The sequence below is a fragment of the Vigna unguiculata genome, chromosome 8 (genome assembly GCF_004118075.2).
Source record: "Vigna unguiculata cultivar IT97K-499-35 chromosome 8, ASM411807v1, whole genome shotgun sequence".
Lineage (NCBI taxonomy): Eukaryota > Viridiplantae > Streptophyta > Magnoliopsida > Fabales > Fabaceae > Vigna > Vigna unguiculata.
This window is the reverse complement of record NC_040286.1, coordinates 21,512,565-21,522,719: the sequence shown is the minus strand read 5'-3', so window position 1 is coordinate 21,522,719 and position 10,155 is coordinate 21,512,565.

Below are 10,155 nucleotides of genomic sequence, written 5' to 3'. Positions count from 1 at the left end.
TCTTCAAGCTCTTGTATGGATTTCATGGAAAGTCATCTACCACGCAATGTTTGTTAACCATGTTATTAGCTAAAAACTGATATTACCGACGGTCAAAATTCGTTGGTAATAGTCAAAATTCGTCGCTAAATCAACATTACCAACGAATTATCGATGGTACAAAATTCGTCAGTAAAATGCTTGTCGGTAAAATTTTATCGATAGAAATCATGCTCCGTTAGTAATTATCGACAAAAAAATCAATTGGTAAAATTTGTCGGTAATTATCGACAGAGAAATCCGTCGGTAATTATCGACCAAAATATCCATTGGTAATTACCAAAAATTCCGTTGGTAAATTTGTTGCACTGTTCATGTTCTTCCTCCTCCCTCTTTCAATTTTTTTTTTCGTTTTCTTCTTCGTGGTCGTCGTCGCTGTCACTGCCGCTACCACCACCGTCGTTGTCGCTAGGGATGGCAACGGGGCGGGGCGGGGACGGGTTTCACTATTCCATACCCATTTCCGTAAAAAAAGTTCATCCCCATCCCCATACCCAAACTCAACGGGTATCAAACTTTTATTTCATCCCCATCCCCACCGGGTAACGGGTATAATCTTATACCCATACCCGTACCCGTTTTCTTACTACTTTAATATTAATTTTAATTAATTTTTATAAAATAATAAAAAATTACGGTAAAGGAAACATAATATTATCAAATATTCAATATTAGGAGTATGGTTATTTTTTCGATATCAAATACTTTGAAATAAATTATAATTGTTTACATTTTATATTAGAATACCAAATAAAATTTAATGAGAACCAAAACATTTATTAAATTTGCAAACATTAATGAAACCTAGTTGATAAATTTTAAAAATATTTTTAAAAAAAATATAAAAGGAAAAAAATTTCTTAAAAAAATATAAAAGGAAAAAAATATTTAAATTAAAATATATTTTAAATGTTTGTTTACTTCAGTTTTTTAAATTATAATGAATCTATTTTTTATACACTAATAAAAGTTATAATACATCACTTGATTAAAATAACGCAAAGAACAAATAATAAATATAATAATAAAATTTTAACATAAATCTTGTATCTTTTAAATCACAATATATGTTGGATGGTGGTAAAATAATATTCATGGCAATTACATTAAATTTTTATATTGTAGTAAATAAAAATTATTTATACAATTATAGTGAAAAAAATTAAAGTATGATTGTAATGAGTTAGAAAATAAAAAATAATTAGATAAAATTTATCGAAATAGTATTCTACATGATGAAAATAAACAAAAAATAAAAATATAAAAAAATTAACAAATGTGTGTCTTATAAACAATTTGGAGACTATTGGAAGGAATCACACAAATGAAAACAAATATATAATTAAAGGTATGATAAGATGAAAAATATCTTAGAGATCTAAGAAAACTTTTCAAATATCAACATATATACTCAATGTTTGATAAAAAAATGACGCAAAGAACAAATAATAAACATAATAAAATTTTATCATAGATCTGGTATTTTTTAAACTCCAATATATGTTGGATGGTGATAAAAAAATATTCATGCAAGTACATTAAATTTTTATATTGTAGTAAATAAAAAATATTTATACAATTATATTGAAAATATTAAAGTATGATTGTAATGAGTTAGAAAATAAAAAATAATTAGATAAAATTTATCGAAATAGTATTCTATATAATGAAAATAAACAAAAATAAAACTATTAAAAAATTAACAAATGTGTCTTATAAATAATTTGAAGATTATTGGAAGGAATTGCACAAAGAAAAACAAATGTATAATTAAGAGTATGATAAGACGAAAAACATCTTAGAGATCTAAGAAAATTTTTCAAATATCAACATATATACTCAATGGTTGAGAAATAACAAAAATTATTTTAGCGAAACAAAAGAGTTCTTCAAATGAAACAAAAATTAATAATAATAAGTAAAGAATTTTTTTTATATTACCTAGTAAATGAAATGTTTATGCTATTAAACACTTAAATTGAGAGTATTAAATATTCTCATGTGAAAGGAAAATATACAATAAAAAAAAATATTAAAAAATAATAGAAATATTCAAATGTTAGACATAATTTTTTTTTAATTGACATACATCATTTTAACATAATTACATAAATGTTGTGATAAAATAAAAAATATATTGGAGATGCGAAATGAGTTTCATGACAAACCAAATATTTAGAAAAAATAAAAAATAAAAATCATCCTCATTTAAATTATTAAAATATTTACAATTAATTAAGTAACCCTATATATATATATATATATATATATATATATATATATATATATATATATATATATATATATATATATATATATATATATATATATATATATAGGGTTACTTAATTAATTGTAAATATTTTAATAATTTAAATGAGGATGAGGATATGGCGGGGACGGGTATTATGGCGGGGATATATTCATCCCCATCCCCATCCCCATACCCAATTGAAAAAATCGGGGATTCCCCATACCCATACCCATACCCAGTCAATGCGGGGATTCCCCGTCAAAACGGGGACGAGTTTGTTTGCCATCTCTAGTTGTCGCCATTGTCATCTCCTTCTCTCCTCCTCCTCCTTCTTCTTCTTAATTCCAATTTGGACAGGAAATTTTCCGCTTCTTTTACCGACGGAAAAATTTGTCTGTAAATTCATCGATAAAAAAAATTAAACTATCGACGGATTTTACCGATGCATTTTTCCGTCGGTAATTCAAATTTGGGCGAAAAATTTCTCGCTTCTTTTACCGACGGAAAAATCCATCAATAAATTTGTCGGTAAAAAAATTTGAATTACCGACGAATTTTTTGTCGATAAATAAAATATGCGTTATCGACAAATTTTTTCACCGGTAATTAAAATTTGAGAATCCGTCGATAATTCAAATTTATCGACAAAAATATATCCGTCAGTAATTTCAATTTTTTTTGTAGTGCTAGTGTAATCATATATGGTTGAAAAATTTAGGTTAAACTTTTTAAGTGGTTACAATTTAAATTTAAGTGTGAGAAATTGGAGGAGAAATCTAAGAGGTATGTTAAATAACTATTTGTCTCTAGTAATGAAGCGTAAACCAATTTTATTGTATCCTTGTATAGAAATTATATATATATATATATTGTTCATAAAACAATATCTATGTTTATGTTGGTAGATCTTCAACATGCATGCATTTGATTGATTTCTTAATTAGGACCACTTACTAAAGGACAATCATGCAGAAAAAAAAAGTGTATAAATAATGAGAACTGAAATCTCTTATATATACGTATCATTTCATTTACAATCTTTAAATAGTAAATTAAATAACACATATAAATAATCAATTGTTAAATTTAATATATTGTTCTGGGTGAGGAAGGGTCTTAGGCCAGAGAAGCATGGTATATGAACACATAATTTAAAAAGTTCCTAAGTGAAAAAGAAGGAAAAGCCTCCAATCCAGTAAAACCTGTTTCTATGAGTGACTAAAATTGGAGAAATCACGAAAATTTTCTTGCGACAGAGGCAACTTGGGTGATGTTGGTTTGTGGGGGAAGTTATGCACGAAACCCCATTGTGCTGGTTCCTTGGACGATCATCTTGGGTCGGAGAAGATGAAGATGAAGATGCTGGTGAGAATAACATTTCAGAAAAATAAAATTTTGTTTTTTTTATTGTGTCTAGTTTTAATCTAGGAGTCTTTGAGCTTGGCAAGTGCTGCTGGTTTGAGATACTTGTGGAACAATCTCATGCTTCTTATCCGAGAGGATGTGATAGTGCATGTATGTTACGATTAGAGCTGACCATATTGTATTAAACTGCATTGAACCATTAAAATCTATTCTGAACTAAAATTGTACTGAATTGAAAAACAGTTTATTGAATTGTTTTTTTTTCTAACAAACTGAATTGCACTGAACTGCACTACACTATAATATGAACTGCACTACTCTATAATATGAACTGAACTGAATTGTTATAAACTAATTTTATAAATTCTATTATTCATTTTACATTCAATTATAAAAATGAAATTGATATATATTTTTAAATAAGAACGAAACATAATTTTAATTCATAGTTTAGTAGTAAAAATTTATTTACCAAAAAAAATATTCTTATTTATTATCTTCTTTTTTCGTAAATAAAAATGTTTTTGAAAAAGAAGTCATTTGAGAAATAAGATACCTTGATTTAAGAGTCATTCAAATAAAATAATTGCTAGATTTAAGAGGTCCGTACTTTTATGGATTATTTTAGGACATTCATTTCAATTTGTTTTTCACTATTTTTGTTAAATTTTTGAAATAGTATTTTTTTTATTTTGCATAATTAAACAAATTTTATCTTGTGATTTATTTAGCTAAAAAAATATTCATTTTAATCCTTACAAATATTACTTTAACAAATTAATTTAAACAAATATTTTTTATGTCAAATATAAAATACAAGTTAAGTCTCCTAAAACAAATATAATTAAATAAGTAATTTTCAACATTCAATTTAGTGAATAAAATTTGGTGAATAAATATTCATCTTAAGGCATAAAAAGGATAAATTATAGTGAAATGTGTAACATCCCTAAAGATTATTACTTAATTAAATAAATAAATAGAAAAAGAATGAAGTCCAAGTAATATTATTATTCTCAAACGCGGGCAATTTAAAAAATTTAACAACTCACATAGTAGTATTAAAACATTACAACTTCCAAAATCCATAATCATAAATGAAAACGTAATTAAAAGTCCTTAGCTCTAATCTCAGCTAGCCCTCACTCTGTCGTCTAAGCATCCTCAACATCACTTGTATCATCATCTGCTCCCATGTAACGAATCACACGATCATCGCCAAACACAAACAGAAAGGGTGAGCTGATAAAATTAGAAATAACATATGCAATAACACAAGATAAGTAATACACCCATCTTATTCATTCTAATTAGTTCTTGGCCAAGACCTTATACCCCAAGGCTCTTAAACCTTCAACCACACAATTAGTTAGCCTCGGACTCAGGAATATGATGCTCACACGAACCTGCCCACTCGTGGTCCTGCTTCTACGAATCTCCCCGCTTGTAGTCCTACTCTACGAACCTCCCCGCTCGTAGTCCTGGTCTACGAACCTGCCCACTCGTAGTCCAACACATGTGATCCACCAACCATGTACCTCCTCGCACGTGACATCTCTCTAGTGTGAGCACAGAACATACGAACCTACCTCGCTCGTCTCCCCACACGAGAGTAACTGGATATGAACCTCCCCACTCATATCATCATATGTTCACCCCATCCATGAACCTACCGACTCATGGCACAACATCTCCCGATCTAAGTAGAGCATCATTGCTTTCAAACATCACACACAGGCCATTGGCAGCAACATTATCGCCTAGCGCAGACCGCCTGGCGGTACATGCCTCGTTGCCAGGTGCCACGCTCCAGACAGACCCACTGTTTCAGGGTCTGTCGCCTGGCAAAACACACCTTGCAGCCAGGCGCCACGCGATGCAGGAATGTCCCTGGAGGTCCTATCGCCTGACGCACCTACCCATGCCGCCAGGCGCTATATCAGTAGCGAATCCTGCTTGTTTTTGGCACCCCACACAACTTGGTTTACTTACTAAAGCCATCCCAGCATCCATAACTACCCTCCTCAATGCATGCACACTATCTTGGCAATCTACAACCCTCATATGGTTCAAGTGTCTATTATTCACAATTATCAAATCCCTTACCCAATGCCTATGTTTTACCAATTACTTCAACATTTCAAGATACTCGCAATCAAGCCTATGGGATAAACCTTCACCCTCTTACCTTACACTTAAAAGTTTATTATCCCTGCTCCACAATGATACTAACACTTTCCCATTAGTTGTGTTTCTTATGAATCCGCATAATTCTTATGAATTCTTAAACCAATTTAATACCTCCTTTATCCTTCAACCATCATCAATCATCTCATCAAAACCCAAGATCATATAACTCACCGATTGAATATACCTCACATCAGATTATTAATTCTCCCTAGAGGTTACTACTTATTCCACTCAATTCATACTGAGTCCACCCTTACTACCACTACATGTCTACATTGCATTACACCCCCAGCTTTTCTAATATTAACATCTCTCCAGGCCTAAATTCATTTGCAACTCAATCCTAGATAGTTTCTCAACCAAGGCTGATTAATCAGTTTTCCCAAAACGACCCTATGATGTCGCTATCGCCTAGCGGCCAATGAGATGCCGCCAGGCGGCATACCAGAATATGGATAAAGACCCAAATTTTCTACATTCGCGTAAACCCCTTCCCGTTTTCATGGTTCTGTTGTCTCGAACACTACAACCCAAATTGATCAATGCAGTATTTCTACAATCAAGCTCTTCCAACCACAACTCGAAGGATCGTTAATTCTACTCGTTAAAGGGATTACAATTTCTCAACATGAACCCCTCATGTTCCCTTCTCCATTGTTAATCACAGTCACACCATACGAACAATATCATAGCATAAATCAATCAAACAACTGAAACAAAGACGAACTAGAATATCAACATATCACAACAATTCACCAAAACAACAAAACAACGTCAGACCTCATGCTTCACCTGGCAGATTTCAACCTACCGCTAGGCAACTCATGGCAGAACCCAGAAATTGGGTAAGAAATGATGTGCCGCCTTGCGACACCTTCATGCCTGCCAGGCGGTTTTTAGGCGAAAACCCAGAATTTTGCGAAAACAGCGTAATTAGGCACAAAAATTCATCCAATTTAATTCATACAAGTCACGGTATATTGAGCATGATTAAAACATCTAAAAACAACTCCCCTTACCTTGAATCCTCGCTCAATTTTTAATTTGGTGTGTGTGCCTAACCCAAAAGCTCTCTTAGCCTTTGCTTCCATTCCAACAATGGCTTCACTTCCAACTCTCTCTCTTTACAACCAGTACTAATTCACGAGAATTCTTCTGCCCAATGGTTCACACGCATGTCCAGACCTCACTCTCTGTAATTTCTCCCTCTCTCAATCTTAATGCTCTCTTAATTACCCATTTAATTTACTAAAACGAATTTTTAAATAAAAAAAATGAATTTGCTACTAGGGTTCCTAAACCCTTTCATAATCCATGCCTAAAAGGAAGTTTGGCAAAAAAAGAAAGTGTAGCTTTGTTCTTAGCAAAATTTGAACCCATAACCCCTCAATTACCAAGCAAGCACTCAACCAATTCAACCAATCATGTTTCATAATAATTCCTATAATTTTAGGATTACATTATCACTACTCACATTAAAATATATCAACAAAATAATGCACAGATTAAAATGACACACAATTGGCATACATAGGACTCAAACACAAGTCCTCTCACATAATTAAGTACTCTTAACCACTTGAGCTAATACTTTTCCATGTCATAGCACTCCACATTAAATGTCTTAAAGGCTTTCATTACCCACATTAATTAAATAATTATTTAATTAACTATTTAATTTTCTTGGGTCTTAATGTGCAGGTATCATGAACTACTCTAGTATACAGATTACAGAACCACACACTAATAACTTGTCAAATGTCATTTGTTTAGTTATCATTCACATCGATATAAGTAAAATGTGTTTTGTGACAATAGCATAAGTTGGACAATTTCTATTTTAATAGAAGATCAATTTAAGTTATCCCACAGTTAACAGAACTTAATCTCTAGAGGTTCAATTTTTTTAAGCTGAACTGCATAATAGTTCAGTTCAAATTTTTTTATAGTTGGTTCAATTATTTTAGTTTAATTTGGTACAGTAATCCATAGTTTAGTATAATGCAATTAACTTTGTCCAGCCTAGTTACAATCAAGCACTTATCACTAAGCCAAAAATTATAACTTTTAGTCAGGGTGTAACTTTTTTTACTTATCAGTATAAGAGTCTATGTATCATAATTCAATTGTGACTTGGTCCACTTGACCTCACATTGATGTCACTTGCAATAATATTTCCCTAAATGTGTATATCTACGTTTATGAGTAGACTAAGAAATAATTTATTTTTATATGTTTCTCAAAATTTACATAAGTTTCTTATATAGCAAAATAAAAAATCTCATCTCACATTTTATTGTACCAAGTAATGTGAGACTAAATGAAAGTGTAATACTAAGAATGTCATGGCTGGTTGGTGAATAATTTAGAAGAACGTTAGAACAACGTTGTTTTGAAAGGGCTGTTGTTATGTTTGTTCCGCGTGACTGCATGTAGTGAATGTCGCGGAACAAACATATGGGTTTCAATTATTTTAATGGTCGTTGAATAATGATTTTTTAATTAGTATAAAATTACAGATTTCTTAGGTGAAAATTGGTGACATATCAAAATAACATTAATTATTATAAACATTTCAAATTGAAGGAATTAGTTAAATCATTATATTTATATTGAATCTCAAAGGAAGAAACTGGAGTGAATGAAAAATAACACTCAAATGTGCAAAAGAATTTGATACTAGGGGTCGAGTCGAGTCCTTGTAAAATCATGATCCGTATTGGTCGATGAGATCTTCTTGTACTAGGATTCAAAACATTGAGTAATTCCTATAGTTTGTGAAATGTTATGGCTGTCATATATATTCTACTTTTTATGGAACAGTTATCAGGAAAGCATATGCTGAAATTCTTTAATAAGTCCCAGAATTTAATAATATTCGGAGTGTATTTAATTTAACACTTATTTGAAATAATATTGTAGGAGTCAGATCAAAGAATTGAGAAGTTCGTGGTTTGTCAAAATGTTATGGACATAATAATAATAATAATAATAATAATAAAGCATTGTTACTAGTAGAAACAGCAGTTTCATATTGGGAAAGCAATAATTTAACATTTATAGAAGCCGAATTCCAAGAGTGTAAGTTGCGAAAAAGAATTGGTATGTGTACTGCGTTAAATTGCTTTGATGAAAGGAATGTATTTTGAAAAAGAATTGCATCACATTTTAGATTTACTTTTTTTTTTTCTGTTTTTTTTTTCTTCTTTTAAATTCTATCTTCTTTATTACTGTCAGTCTGGTGTTTTTGGAGAGATTCTTAGCTTTATTCTTACCTAGACACTTTTTTATTTTCTTAAGGAGAGCAATTTTAGTCTTTATTAATCTATTAATACATAGGGCTCATAGATTGTGTTTATTCTTTTTCCGGCAATAAAATAAAAATTATATATACAAAAAAATATTAGAGTGCTCCGACCCACATAGAAACAGTTTTGTACAAATTTATGCAAGCATAATATAATATTTAATACTATAAAGAAAATAAATAATCCATCAAAAAGTCACCCTACTCTTATTCTCATCATTACAATATTTTTAATAATAGGATTTAGAGTATTTTTATTGATTTCATTTGAATCCTAAGAATTTATGAAATAGCCACTTCGTATCATAAATCATGTGCCTCCTGAATTTAAATCAAAGTTCATGTTTCCAATAAAACTTTTATTTAAAAAAAAAAGGTAATTCATAGAAATAACTCATATCTTAGACAGTAGGTTGCAGCTAATAAGATTTAACGTTAGAGTGATAGTTTTTAAAATATTAAAAAAAATCTTATAATTTAAAAAATAAAAAAATATCCTTTTCATGCGACCCTTTTCAAATCTTTCCTTTCATATAAATAAAATTAATACAATTTCTTTTCTTAATTTCAAAACTAATAGTTTGCATGACCCTTCTCAAATCTTCCCTCTCATACAAATAAAAACAAAGACATTTCCCTGATGTTCGTTTTTCCTTCTGTAAATAAAATAAGGGTCATTCAAATTTTAATCTCTTATTCGAAATTCTCTATTATATAAAAAGAAATCAAATTCTCAATTGAAGAACTCAAAAATACAATAAAAAATCCAAAAAAATAACTCAAGTCGATTTTTTCTTAATGAATTTGCCCTTACGACAATTAAGAAGTATTCGTGTCCGTGAGTGCAGTAGTACATTTATTCATTTTAAATGAATCCAGCCACGCATGCATCATATAGTTCATCTATCTTCAACAAGAATACATTCACAATCAAGAACAAGAAATTATACTGTTCATGAAAAAAGATTTAACAGAAACCAACAATATTACAGACGAATCA